We start from the raw sequence: 15,264 nt of genomic DNA, 5'->3' as shown, positions 1-15,264 counted from the left end.
AATTAGGTCCTTGTGGAGAGGAAGGAGATGAAAGCGATGTGGCGAGCGTTGTCCGAAGCACAATGGCAAACATTCACCAGGAGAAGGGCAGAAGCGGAGAAGGGCTCAGCTGGGTGCTTACGTGCGTCTACCAATGAAAGTGTGCGTCGTGTTAACAGTACTCTTCCCTCTTTGCCTTAATCGTGGTCCAAAGTCAAATGACAAACTATACTGAAAATATTGTGGATGTCATTCAAGAGTTAAACAACTCTTTGAATTGGCTATTAACTTCGAACGAAGACCTGGCAAGAACACGTCTAGCGGAAGCAGGGTGTTTTTACTTGGTTCTTGCTTGTACTATTTAGTTTATACGTATAACACTGGCAGTGTTTCGAACTGCTTCGAAAATTACACCAGATTCTGTCCGCTTGACTTTACAGTATTTGCCAGGTTACTTATTTTTCCCTGTCCGTTGTTTGAAAAGGAAAGTATGAAATATTTTTATAGTATAAAATGCTAACTTACAAGGAGACCTTATGGTCTGGACCACTTCCATTTACAAAATTGTTGAAGCTTTCGTGAACACTTGTTTATAAACTGCCTGTTGCAAGACAGGCCGCCGACTCCTGTGGGCGCGTCTTGCTACTTCCGTCTCACTGGTGTTACTAGTGATGTTACGAAGCAGGGAGCATCTTTGTGGTATCAATAGCAGGCGCCAGCTTCACGCCTATCAACTACGCCACAATTACAGTACATTAAAATTTGGTGGAAAAAGAATGAAACCTCGAATCTATATTACTGGACGGATAAAACGATCAGGTGGTTGCACCTGCAAGTTGCCTGTCTATCGGCTTCCAGTTTTCGGTATCTCGTAATAAGTGTTGTTCGAATTTAAGAATTTAAAATGCAATCAGAATCTGTTTAATAAGAGTTGTAATTTTATTTTAAAGATATAAAACAGTTAGGTAGGTATGTTAGAAACTGTGTATCTATCTGAAGGCAGCGTAATGAAAGGAAAAAGTTTATCGCTTACTATAATTTGGTTGTTCGTGCAGTAAAACTTCAACATTATTAATGATGTTTTAACTTATTACTCCTTCTCAACTAATCGTATTCCTAACACTTTTTGCAGACAATATCCATGTGTGCCGCTGCACGTTGTGGCGATACCTGTAAGACACCGCTAGCCCACGCCTCTCGCGGTGTGCGTTTAACCCCATTTAAATGACGCGCCAAGCGCGCGCCCAGCGGCTGTACGATTAATTAAATAATCGGCGTGCTAATCACAGTTGAAATCTCTGGTCCAGAGGGACGTGAAGAGGCTGTGGTCCAGAGAGAGAGTAGAGTCAGTCGAGTCTAGTTCAATCTTAAGAGTCAGTCGAGCTAGAAAGTGTCTTGTGAAACGATCATTCTGTGGATAATATTAGTGTGATGATTTCTTTTATATGTGTTATGTTGTCTTCTTCGATGAGTAAAAAAAAAATATAGGTAAAATAAATTTTTGTGATGTCCATCAATAAGTTCATTCCAGTAAAAATAGAACCACCTCCCTTCACCTTTTTTCACCCTTTTTTCTTTCTTTCCTTTCAACAAAACAAAAAACAAAAAATTACCACCCTCCCTTTTTTTTTAATTCCGGACATCACAACGTACGTGCAACGTTATATCACTCACTCTATGACACGTAGTTCAGGAGATTTCCTGATAGGAATATTTTTTTTTATTTATAGAGACGAAAGATTATGATTGATATGTAGAATTATTTTCGTTTAACAATAAGCCATTTTTCCAAGTCAGTATTACATTTTAAGTTATATTCATATGACATGCAATTAAAAATTAAAAGATGTGATTTTTATTTAAAAAAATTTGACTCAATATTTGTTAATTAACATTCGTACTGTATATGTTAATAAACGTAGATAGTTCAAATAAAAGTAAGAAAAATGCTAGGAGCAAGATTCGAACCAGCATCTGTACAAGTACCAGACTTTTATGCTGACTTGCCGACAACTACGATAATAATTCGCAAAGGTTTTCCACGGAAATCTTCTTCAAACACCGATTTTTTCGAATGTTTTTTGCATAATTTCATCGTACAGTTTTAGAAAAGTGAAATTCGAATACAGACTTTCATTTCCTGTACGTATGACGACAACTGGAGAGGGCAGAGCTGTCTGTAAGGTCCTCTTGACAGTTTATTTACTTATTTTTAAAATTGTAAGTATTGTATAGCAAATTATAATATAACATCGTTTACAAATTCATTTTAGTATTAATTTAACACAAAAGTTGATTAGTATCAAAAAGGAAACATCTCCTTCATGTACTATTTAATTACAAGCTCGGTTACGGCCTTTTTACGCCATCGTTAGATGGCAACAGCATATTACAACCACAGATGAAACGGCGGACGGCTTACAGAGCGATTAATGGTGTAGATACTGAGTCTTTACTGAGAACATTTTTACTTTCTTATTGTAAAGGTAATCGTTACATTAAAAATGATTAGTAAAATTGATTTCACTATTGTAATATAATATTTGCTTAGCTGAGATTTGAGGTAACCTAGGGGAAAAAGAAAATTGTTTGCAAAACTATGCTGGTGTTCTGTGTCACTTGTTCACTAATTTCGAGTATATCGAACAGTGTCATCTCCCTGCTGTTCTTAAATTCAGAATGTACTACTATAAATTGTTTTGTGTTACAAGATCTTTCGAAAAAGTTGAATAGGTCTTTACTAGCCTCCAGCTTGTCGCATGTTTGGACAACCCAACTACACAAAGTGCTGTGTAGAACATAACTGCAACCACTACGGAAGATCATATGTTCATCATTCGGGCAGAGCTGTGGTACTTAGCCGGCCGGGGTGGCCGAGCGGTTCTAGGCACTACAGTCTGCAACCGCGCGACCACTACGGTCGCAGGTTCGACTCCTGCCTCGGGCATGGATGTGTGTGATGTCCTTAGGTTAGTTAGGTTTAAGTAGTTCTAAGTTCTAGGGGACTGATGACCTCAGAAGTTAAGTCCCATAGTGCCCAGAGCCATTTGAACCATTTTTTTGTGTTAGAGAACTATTGTCTCCCAGAAAACATCATTGTCTACCTTATTTCTCTGCTACCTTCGTAAGTTTACCAACTAGTCTTCCGATATAGAACCGGATTAGAAACTACCCAGAATACAGAATGTAGTTATGTTACAAGCAAAGAAAATTCACTAGTGTAACGACACAGTGTTACAGGGCGACAGTAATTATTGTTCTTATTAAAGATAGACTTCGGTATTCACTACGAAACTTTTACTTGCACGAAACTACATAGCGTTACGGAAATATCAACAGTCTGCTTATGTTTTTGCACATTTTGTAATAGCAAACTTACTCCCAGAAACATTTGTTTCGTCGAAAGGCCTAAATCTGTTGGGTTCCAGTTTCATAACTACATCGTATTAACGTAAATGCTTTCCTGCCAGACGATTGCCATTGACCCAAATAATACATAAAAATAAAACTATCTTCAAAAATAGTGAAAATAGTAGCTTAAGACGTCTTTTTTTGTTTTTTATACCATTATTACAGCGTCTTTTATTCCGTTATTTAGAGGGCTTGTTAGTTACTATTCTTTCGCGTACTAGCCAAAAGTCTGACTATAAAGTTTTCTGTCAATTTCAATTTCTGGGGAACGTGTATATTCAACTGAAAAACCTGGAACAACCAAATATTTTTTTATCGTTGTTACAGCGAGCTGCGTTGCGATGCGTTATAATAATACATTGCTAGCGCATAAATTTATAACAACATTCACGTTATATTTGCAACATATGGACCCTACACACAAATTTACCTCTCTTAGTCCCCCCTCCCCCCATACACATACTTATGTATGTATGTATGTATGTATGTATGCGTGTACACGCACACGCAAACACAGACACACACACACACACACACACACACACACACACACACACACACACACACACACACGTGTTGTTCTGGATAACCGTACAAACTGAATTATTTCATATCATCATGCCTCAACACATTTAAATTATTTAACTTCAGGGTGTTTAGAAAGTGTCGCAACCTAATGGAATGTATCCTTCTTTGTTGCAGGTATGATCCTTACTGAACTGGTTATACATTACGGGAGGGAGTATATATTGTCACCCTGTGTATGTGGAGTTATTCCGAGGCTCAGAATGTCTTCACAGAATAGCACGGTAAGAATGTACCAGTTTACAATCAAACGAATCTACATGTTCCACAAGTGATCGCCCGAAAGTACCAAAACCAGAAAAGTTGCTCGGTGTGCAATCTCCATATTCTTTCAGTTGTACGGAGTCTGTGACATGCCTATTTAGCCACTCTACTCTCTCCGAGTAATGCCCGCTCGACAGTGAGTAAACGTTTAAAGATACATCCGTACAGCTACTGCATTTCTCATCAACATCGACATGGAGACAACCGACAGGGTATGTAGTTAATGTCATGTCAAAAAGGCTTTTTTGGCTGCCGTGGCACGCATGGTTATATCTTGTTGCGTGTGTGAACTATGATAAGGTCACAGCACTTGCACGCGTCCACTCTGCACGAACAACAAGTGGATGTTCGATGAACAATGACAAGGAGCACTGATGAAGCTGGTACCACAGTTTATTCACACCGCACCTGGAGACCACGTGGACTACGCGCGGTTTTAGCAGAACAATGGTTCGCCTCATAATACCAACAGCATCACGGCTTTTTTCTAATGGTTTCGTTGGCGAATGATTTCGAAGAGCTGTGACCCTCTTAGTCTTCTGATTTATATTTACCTGGCATTCTTGTGGGGATACCTTAATGATGCTGCTTCTGCTTCCCAACTTGTTCTCAGAGCTTTGCAAATATGGACGGCTATGCATGGCTCAGTATTTCCGCTGGAACTTCCGACGACTTAACTGAGTCCCTACCACGTCGAGGTGATACACTACGTCGGGGAAAAAAGAGGCCTGGCGCGTTATTAGTATCCCGTGACTTTTATCACCTCAGGGTAAGGAAGCTGAGTATGAAACCCCAAAGAAACTGGTATAGGCATGCGTATTCCAACAGGCAGAATACGGCGCTGCGGTCGGCAACTCCTTTATAAGAAAACAAGTGTCTGGCGGTGCAATGGCTCCTTATCAAGATTTCAGTGAGTCTGAACGTAATGTTATAGTCAGCACACGAACGGAGGTACACAGCATCTCAGAGATAGCGATGAAGTGGGGATTTTCCCGTTCGACCATTTCACAAGCGCACCGTCAATATCAGGAATCCGGCACAACATCAAATCTCCGACATCGCTCCGGCCGGTAAAAGATCCTGTAAGAACGGAGCTATCAATGACTGAAGAGAATCGTTCATTGTGACAGAAGTGCAGGCCTTCAGCAAACTGCTGCAGATTTCAATGTTCGCCCATCAAGTGTCAGCGTGCGAACCATTCAACGAAACAATATCGATATGGGCTTTCAGAGCTTAAGGCCCATTCGTGTGCCATTGATGTCTATACGACAGAAAACTTTACTTCTCACCTGGGCCCGTCAACTCCGACATGGGACTATTGACTGGAAACATGTTGTGTGCTCGGACGAATCTCGTTTCAAATTGCATCGAGCGGATGGACATGCACGGATATGGAGACAATCTCATGAATCTATGAACCCTGCATGTCAGCAGGGGACTGTTCAAACTGGTGGAGGCTCTGTAATAGTGTGGGGCGTGTGCGGTTGGAGTAATATGGGACCCCTGATACATCTAAATACGCCTCTGACAGGTGACACTTACGTAAGCATCCAGTCTGGTCACCTGCATCCATTGATGTCCGTTGTGAATTGCGACGAACTTGGGCAATTCCAGCAGGACAATGCTACACCCCATACGTCTAGAATTCCTACAGAGCGGCTCCAGGAACAACGACTGAAGATAATCGTTCAACGTGACACAAGTGGGCTTCCCACGCCCTGGCTCCCAGTTTCGATTCCCGGCGGGGTCAGGGATTTTCTCTGCCTCGTGATGACTGGGTGTTGTGTGATGTCCTTGGGTTAGTTAGGTTTAAGTAGTTCTAAGTTCTAGGTGACTGATGACCATAGATGTTAAGTCCCATAGTGCTTAGAGCCATTTGAACACAAGTGGAACCCTTCCGTAAATTGCTGTAGATTTCAGTGCTGGACCATCAACAAGAAACAGCATGCGAACCATGCAAGGAAACATCATCGTTATGACCTGTCGGAGCCGAAGGCCCGCTAATGTACCCTTTATGACTGCGCGACACAAGACTTTAAACCTTCCTGGGCCCATCAACATCGGCAGTGGACTGTTTATGGTCGTGACACATTGGCTGGTCGGACGAGTCTCGTTACAAATTGTATTGAGTGGATGGATAGGCACGGATGTGGAGACAACCTCATGAATCTAAGGACCCTGCATGTCAGCAGGGGACTGTTCAAGCTGGTGGAGGCTCTGTAATAGTGTTTGACGTGTGCAGCTGAAGTGATATGGGACCCCCTGAAACGTCTAAATACGACTCTGACAGGTGACACGTATGTAGGCGACCTCTCTGATCAGCTGAATGCATTCATGACCATTGTGCATTCCGATGGACTTGGCCAATTTCAGCAGGACAATGCCACAACTTCCACGTCCCGAATTGTTGCAGAGTGGCTCTTCTGAGTTTAAACACTTCCGCTGGGCACCAAATTCCCCAGACGTGGACATTATTGAGAATGTGGAATGCATTACAAATATTCAAATATGTGTGAAATCTTATGGGACTTAATTGCTAAGGTCATTAGCTCCTAAGCTTACACACTACTTAACCTAAATTATCCTAAGGACAAACACACACATCCATGCCCGAGAGAGGACTCGAGCCTCCGCCTGGACCAGCCACACAGTCCATGACTGCAGCGCCTTAGACCGCTAAGCTAATCCCGCGCGACTGGAATGCCTTGCAACGTGCTGTTGAGAAGAGATCTTCTCCACCTCGTACTCTTACAGGCTTATGGACAGCCCTGAAGGATTCATTGTGTCATTTCCCGCCAGCACTACTTCAGGCATTAGTCGAGTCCATGCCACGTCGTGTTGCGTCACTTCTGCGTGCTCGGGGGAACCCTACACGATATTTGGCAGGTGTACCAGTTTCTTTGGCTCGTCATTGTATATTGCGTGCGTCAAACCACTTCACTGCGGCGCACGCAGGTGATGGCCGCAGAGCATAGCAATGTGAGGTAGGCGCTGCAGAGCTGAGCCTCTCGCTGCGTGACTTAGTCCTCGAGCGAGCAGGAAGAGGAAGCGGAGCGCGCTCCTGCGTCTCTGCTGCCTGTCGCCTGGGGAGGAAGGGAGAGGGGCGCACGCCGCTGCGACACGGCGCTGGCTGCATCCGCGGGCCGGCGAAAGCGGACGGAGCGGGATGGAACAGAACAGAACGGACCGGACCGTACAGCCGCGATGAGGTCGCCAAGGACGGAGGCGGAGACAGCAGCGGCTTGCGTAACCAGAGTCTGCAGCCGCCACTACCTAATTACGTCCGCCTCCGGCGCTACAGACGCTCGCAGGTGCACTACGTCCTTTCTAGCTACCGCCTGTATTATCGCTTCCCATTGGTCTTCGAGGGAACAGAACGGCACCCTTAATTTATGGTGTATTCGCCCTGTACACGGATTTAAATTAGTTGGTACCTGACGTTTAGCCCTGGCAATACCTACGTTTCCATAACGTCTACTACCAAAGGTGGTGATGGGGGATGGAGCGGGGGGGGGGGGGGGGGGGGAAGGCGGGAGAAGCGGGGGTGCTACTTTGAGCCAACCAGAAAAAAATTTAAAAACAAACAAATTTCGTTAATGGTCGTCAATTTTTATTAACAAATTGAAATAGGAACTGATGTATAATTAGTGTCCTGAACTCTAAAATACAGGGTGAGCACAAAGTCTTGCCCTGATTGTTCACTACTGGCCATTAAAATTGCTACACCAGGAACAAATGCAGACGATAAACGGGTATTCATTGGACAAATATATTAAACTAGAACTGACATGTGATTATATTTTCACGCAATTTGGGTGCATAGATCCTGAGAAATCAGTACCCATAACAACCACCTCTGGCCGTAATATTGGCCTTGATACGTCTGCGCATTGAGTCAAACAGAGCTTGGATGGCGTGTACAGGTACAGCTGCCCATGCAGCTTCAACATGATACCACAGTTCATCAAGAGTAGTGACTGGCGTATAGTGACGAGCCAGATACTCGGACACCATTGACCAGACGTTTTCAATTGGTGAGAGATCTGGAGAATGTGCTGGTAGCAGTCGAACATTTTCTGTATCCAGAAAGGCCCGTACAGCACCTGCAACATGCGGTCGTGCATTATCTTGCTGAAATGTTGCGTTTCGCAGGGATCGAATGAAGGATAGAGCCACAGGTCGTAACACATCTGAAATGTAACGTTCACTGTTCAAAGTGCCGTCAATGCGAACAAGAGGTGACCGAGACGTGTAACCAATGGCACTCCGGGTGATACGTCAGTATGGCGATGACGAATACAGGCTTCCAATGTGCGTTTACCGCGATGTCGCCAAACACGGGTGCGACCATCATGATGCTGTAAACAGAACCTGGATTTATCCGAAAAAATGACGTTTTGCCATTCGTACACCCAGGTTTGTCGTTGAGTACACCATCGCAGACGCTCCTGTCTGTGACTCAGCGTCAAGGGTAACCGCAGCCACGATCTCCGAGCTGATAGTCCGAGCTGCTGCAAAACGTCGTCGAACTGTTCGTGCAGATGGTTGTTGTCTTGCAAACGTCCCCATCTGTTGACTCAGGGATCGAAACGTGGCTGCAAGATCCGTTACAGCCATCCGTATAAGATGCCTGTCATCTCGACTGCTAGTGATACGAAGACGTTGGGATCCAGAACGGCGTTCCGCATTACTCTCCTGAACCCACCGATTCCATATTCTGCTAACAGTCATTGGATCTCGACCAACGCGAGTGGGAATGTCGCGATACGATAAACTGCAATCGCGATAGGCTACAATCCGACCTTTATCATAGTCGGAAACGTGATGGTACGCGTTTCTCCTACTTACACGAGGCATCACAACGTTTCACCAGGCGGCAACGCCGGTCAACTGCTGTTTGTGTATGAGAAATCGGTTGGAAACTTTCCTCATGTCAGAACATTGTAGATGTCGCCACCGGCGCCAACCTTGTGTGAATTCTCTGAAAAGCTAATCATTTTCATATCACTACATCTTACATTTAGCGTCTGTAGTACGTCATCTTCGTGGTGTAGCAATTTTAATGGGCAGTAGTGTAAGAATTTATTATGGAATAACCGTTTGACGTAATAATTTACATTTGATGCTGTTACATAGGTTAGCATTACTAATTTTTTTAAGACTACTTACGTTAGTAAACCTCAACGTGTGCTCCCTTGGTAGCTCGGAGAATGTCGAGGCGGTATTCCAGTTGCCGCCAGGTGTTTCGTAACATGTGTTCTGTCACAGTACCCACAGTAGCTTGTATCCTGGCCATCAGTTCATCGAAGTCAGAAACTATTGTGACGGAAACTCTGTCCTTGATATAGCCCCAGAAAAAATAGTCGAGGGCCGTAATGTCTGGAGAGCGGAGTAATCTCCGGATTGGAAGGAACGTTGCAACACCCTAGCCAACCCGCTCTCCAGACATTACGCCCCTTGACTTTTCTTACTGGGGCTGTATCAAGGACAGAGTCTCCGTCACACTAGTTGCTGACGTCGACGAACTGAGGGCAAAGTTACAAGGTGCTGTGGGTACCGTGACAGAAGACATGTTACGAAACACCTGGCGGCAACTGGAATACCGCCTCGACATTCTCCGAGCTACCAAGGGAGCACACGTTGAGTTTACCAACGTCAGTAGTCTTAAAAAAACTAGTCACACTAACCTATGTAACAGCACCAAATGTAATTTATTATGTCAAACGGTTATTCTGTTATAAATTTTTGTAATTAGGGCAAGACTTTGAGCTCACCCTGTATATTTTAGCACAATCTTAACAATACCGACGCATTTTCCGTAATGTCTACACGGATATAAAAGATACTTTATGACCACTACAAGAAAATATAAAAACACCAATTTCGTTAACTGTCGTTGAGTTTTATCCACAACATTCTTCTTCGAAGCTATACATATGTGTAAGAAGGGTCCTGAGCTTAAAAATGTAATATGACCTTTGTTGCGAAAGGTCGCATTCACTACTAAGATTTAAGTTTTAGAGTATCTCGCATAAGAAATTATTTGCAACAATGAATGGTTTTTCAAAATCATAAAGTATAAACTACATGACTAGTTTGTAATATTTTCAGAAAGTGCCCATAAAGTACCCCTCCTCCCATTTGGCACTGCGAGGTTTTAGGACCGAAGTTGCGACGGTATCGCAGCAACGATTATGTGAGGCAGCTGCCGAGGCGGTCCACTCTCTGCGGCGGTAGAAAATCGCTTTAAGTGTCTGTCTCTCCTACAAGATTCAAGTACAAAATCTGAAACGCACGTATTGTACATATCTTTGTAGTGACTGTAAGGATGTCATAAACATGTTCTTAATCTTAACCAGTAGTACCAACAATACAAAAAGATTAATTTTAAAAATTTTCAGAAGTTGACCTTTACTGTCAAAGTAAACAACGAACAGTCGGAATTATAGTTGTAAATTGTTGTAGTTGCGCTGGAAAAGTCCCTGAGCTTCAAGCGCTAATAGAAAGCACAGAAGCCGATATCGTTATAGGTACAGAAAGCTGGTTAAAGCCTGAAATAAGTTCTGCAGAAATTTTTACGAAGTCTCAGACGGTGTTCAGGAAAGATAGATTAGGCAGAATTGGTGGTGGAGTGTTTGTGTCTGTCAGTAGTGGTTTATCTTGTAGTGAAGTCAAAGTAGATACTCCGTGCGAATTGGTGTGGGTGGAGGTTATACTTAACAGCCGAATTAAGTTAATAATTGGCTCCTTCTACCGACCCCCAGACTCCGATGATACAGTTGCGGAACAATTCAGAGAAAGTTTGAGTCTCGTAACAAATAAATACCCCACTCATACGGTTATAGTTGGTGGGGACTTCAACCTACCCTCGGTATGTTGGCAAAAATACTTGTTCAAAACCGGTGGTAGGCAGAAAACGTCTTCCGAGATTGTCCTAAATGCATTCTCCGAAAATTATTTCGAGCAGTTAGTCCGCGAACCCACGCGAATTGTAAATGGTTGCGAAAACACACTTGACCTCTTGGCCACAAACAATCCAGAGCTGATAGAGAGCATCATGACTGATACAGGGATTAGTGATCAGAAGGTCATTGTAGCTAGGCTCAATACCATTTCTTCCAAATCCATCAGAAACAAACGCAAAACAATTTTATTTAAAAAAGCTGATAAAGTGCCGCTAGAAGCCTTCCTAAAAGACAATTTCCATTCCTTCCGAACTGACTATGTGAATGTAGACGAGATGTGGCTCAAATTCAAAGATATAGTAGCAACAGCAATTGAGATATTCATACCTCATAAATTGGTAAGAGATGGAACGGATCCCCCGTGGTACACAAAAAAGGTCCGAACGCTGTTGCAGAGGCAACGGAAAAAGCATGCGAAGTTCAGAAGAACGCGAAATCCTGAAGATGGGCTAAAATTTACAGAAGCGCGAAATTTGGCACGTACTTCGATGCGAGATGCCTTTAATAGGTTCCACAACGAAACATTGTCTCGAAATTTGGTAGAAAATCCGAAGAAATTCTGGTCGTATGTAAAGTACACAAGCGGCAAGACGCAGTCAATACCTTCGCTGCGCAGTGCCGATGGTACTGTTATCGACGACTGTGCCGCTAAAGCGGAGTTATTGAACGCAGTTTTCCGAAATTCCTTCACCAGGGAAGACGAATGGAATATTCCAGAATTTGAAACACGAACATCTGCTAGCATGAGTTTCTTAGAAGTAGATACCTTAGGGGTTGCGAAGCAACTCAAATCGCTTGATACGGGCAAGTCTTCAGGTCCAGATTGTATACCGATTAGGTTCCTTTCAGATTACGCTGATACTATAGCTCCCTACTTAGCACTCATATACAACCGCTCGCTCACCGATAGATCTGTACCTACAGATTGGAAAATTGCGCAGGTCGCACCAGTGTTCAAGAAGGGTAGTAGGAGTAATCCATTTAACTACAGACCTATATCATTGACGTCGGTTTGCAGTAGGGTTTTGGAGCATATACTGTATTCAAACATTATGAATCACCTCGAAGGGAACGATCTATTGACACGTAATCAGCATGGCTTCAGAAAACATCGCTCTTGTGCAACGCAGCTAGCTCTTTATTCGCACGAAGTAATGGCCGCTATCGACAGGGGATCTCAAGTTGATTCCGTATTTCTAGATTTCCGGAAAGCTTTTGACACCGTTCCTCACAAGCGACTTCTAATCAAGCTGCGGAGCTATGGGGTATCGTCTCAGTTGTGCGATTGGATTCGTGATTTCCTGTCAGGAAGGTCGCAGTTCGTAGTAATAGACGGCAAATCATCGAGTAAAACTGAAGTGATATCAGGTGTTCCCCAGGGAAGCGTCCTGGGACCTCTACTGTTCCTGATCTATATAAATGACCTGGGTGACAATCTGAGCAGTTCTCGTAGACTGTTCGCAGATGATGCTGTAATTTACCGTCTAGTAAGGTCATCCGAAGACCAGAATCAGCTGCAAAGCGATTTAGAAAAGATTGCTGTATGGTGTGTCAGGTGGCAGTTGACGCTAAATAACGAAAAGTGTGAGATGATCCACATGAGTTCCAAAAGAAATCCGTTGGAATTCGATTACTCAATAAATAGTACAATTCTCAATGCTGTCAATTCAACTAAGTACCTGGGTGTTAAGATTACGAACAACCTCAGTTGGAAGGACCACATAGATAATATTGTCGGGAAGGCGAGCCAAAGGTTGCGTTTCATTGGTAGGACACTTAGAAGATGCAACAAGTCCACTAAAGAGACAGCTTACACTACACTCGTTCGTCCTCTGTTAGAATATTGCTGCGCGGTGTGGGATCCTTACCAGGTGGGATTGACGGAGGACATCGAAAGGGTGCAAAAAAGGGCAGCTCGTTTTGTATTATCGCGTTATAGGGGAGAGAGTGTGGCAGATATGATACAAGAGTTGGGATGGAAGTCATTACAGCATAGACGTTTTTCGTCGCGGCGAGACCTTTTTACGAAATTTCAGTCACCAACTTTCTCTTCCGAATGCGAAAATATTTTGTTGAGCCCAACCTACATAGGTAAGAATGATCATCAAAATAAAATAAGAGAAATCAGAGCTCGAACAGAAAGGTTTACGTGTTCGTTTTTCCCGCTCGCTGTTCGGGAGTGGAATAGTAGAGAGATAGTATGATTGTGGTTCGATGAACCCTCTGCCAAGCACTTAAATGTGAATTGCAGAGTAATCATGTAGATGTAGATGTAGAATAGAAGAAGAAACTGGCAAAAAATAGACAAAGTGGTGGTTTTGCTTTGGAGCCACTGGAATGTACAGTTTTCAACCACCCACCATTTCATGAGATGTATTTGAAAGAAATTTACATTACAATAACTTTAGATATACTTACTTTGACTACCAGTTATCTCCTCAACATGATCGCTATAAAAAAAAATACCACTTGCCACTATCTCCTACAATCACGTAGCAAAATCTCCGCGCCGACTATTGCTCTGAACACTATGGCTGATTGCTACAATGCATTACATTCGTAGAAGTACCTCAGTGTATCACTAGATGTCTTTGTCTTGCAACAGCAATGGTGCTTTCATGCTTAAGGCACTCGTACTGAAAATAATAATAATAATAATAATAATAATAATAAAATGGTGGTCTTGGGCAAAAAACCATTGGCACTCAAAAGGTTAAATAGAATCGGAGTTATGTTCATTTTTTTTCGAATGGGTGAAATTTTCCGTCTGGGAAAGAGATTCCAACTGATCACCTCATATCTGGCGAACCACTGAAGTCAATGACATATTTCTTCTTCCGTTCATGACTAAAACACTTCACACGGCATCATCCAAAGTTGTAAATCGCATTGCAGTTGCTGTTTATAAACTCCCGAAAATGACACTTCTCTGCAACCTCGTCAATATGGCGTAACAAATTTGATGTTTAAGTTCTGCATCTGCTACAAATATTCCGAAAAATATGAGAATCACATGATAGTAGTCTATAGCGTCAATAATCGCACATAGTGTCACCAGGCTTATATGGTGGAATGCCTATAATGATTGTACTACATATCAGCATACTTCCCCTGAATTTTAATCCACTTCTGAAGTTTCTCCTTGCATTTTTTTACAGCTTGTTCAATTTATACAAAGAATATCATCGAGGATAGACTACAAATATGTATTTTCACTTGTCAATTGCTGCTTCCCTTTGATGACCTTCCACTTGTATGATTATAGTCTGGTTTTTCTACAAGCTGTAGATAACTTTTGACCCCCTGATACCTTCAGAATTTGAAAGAGTGCACTGCAGTAAAAATTGTGAAAAGCTCTCTCCAACTATAGAAATTCTGTAACAGCACATTTGCATTTCTTTAACCTGCCGTCTAAAGTAAACCATAGGGCCTGTATTGCCTGAAGTGCTCCTGCATTTCTGTGAAACCCAAACTGATCTTCTCCGGGGTCGATCACTACCAATTAGTCCATTTTCTGTAAATAATTCGTGTAAGTACTTTGTAATCATTACTTATCAAACTGATGATTCAGTAATTTTCGCATCTACCTACTTTGGAGTTACTGTATTCTACTTGAAGTATGAGAGTAGTTTGTGTGTGTCATACATCTTGCACACTGTGTGGAACAGTAATATGCCGACGGCCTTGCCGCAGTGGTAACACCGGCTCCCGTCAGATCACCGGAGTTAAGCGCTGTCGGGCTGGGCTAGCACTTGGATGGGTGACCATCCGGTCGGCCGAGCGTTGTTAGCAAGCGGGGTGCACTCAGCTCTAGTGAGGGACACTGAAGAGCTACTTGACTGAGAAGTAGCGGCTTCGGTCTCGAAAGCTGACATACGGCCGGGAGAGCAGTGTGCTGATCACATGGCCCTACATATCCTCATCCAGTGACGCCTATGGGCTGGGGATGACACGGCGGCCGGACGGTACTGTTCGGGAAGATTTTAGTTTTTATTCCATTAATATTGTGAGGGACTGTTGTCTCCGCAAGAACCTTGTTCCGACTTTGGTCTTTTAGTGC

At 43.1% G+C, this 15,264-nt stretch overlaps 1 pseudogene; it reads left to right on the top strand.

The window, feature by feature from the left end:
• Window positions 1-14,878: 14,878 nt before the first annotated feature.
• On the top strand, window positions 14,879-14,996 carry LOC126285537 (5S ribosomal RNA; annotated as a pseudogene).
• Window positions 14,997-15,264: the final 268 nt, after the last annotated feature.

Source organism: Schistocerca gregaria, chromosome 8, assembly GCF_023897955.1.
Source record: "Schistocerca gregaria isolate iqSchGreg1 chromosome 8, iqSchGreg1.2, whole genome shotgun sequence".
In the NCBI taxonomy this organism is placed as follows: Eukaryota; Metazoa; Arthropoda; class Insecta; order Orthoptera; family Acrididae; genus Schistocerca; species Schistocerca gregaria.
This window is presented reverse-complemented; position numbering and strand designations above follow the sequence as displayed.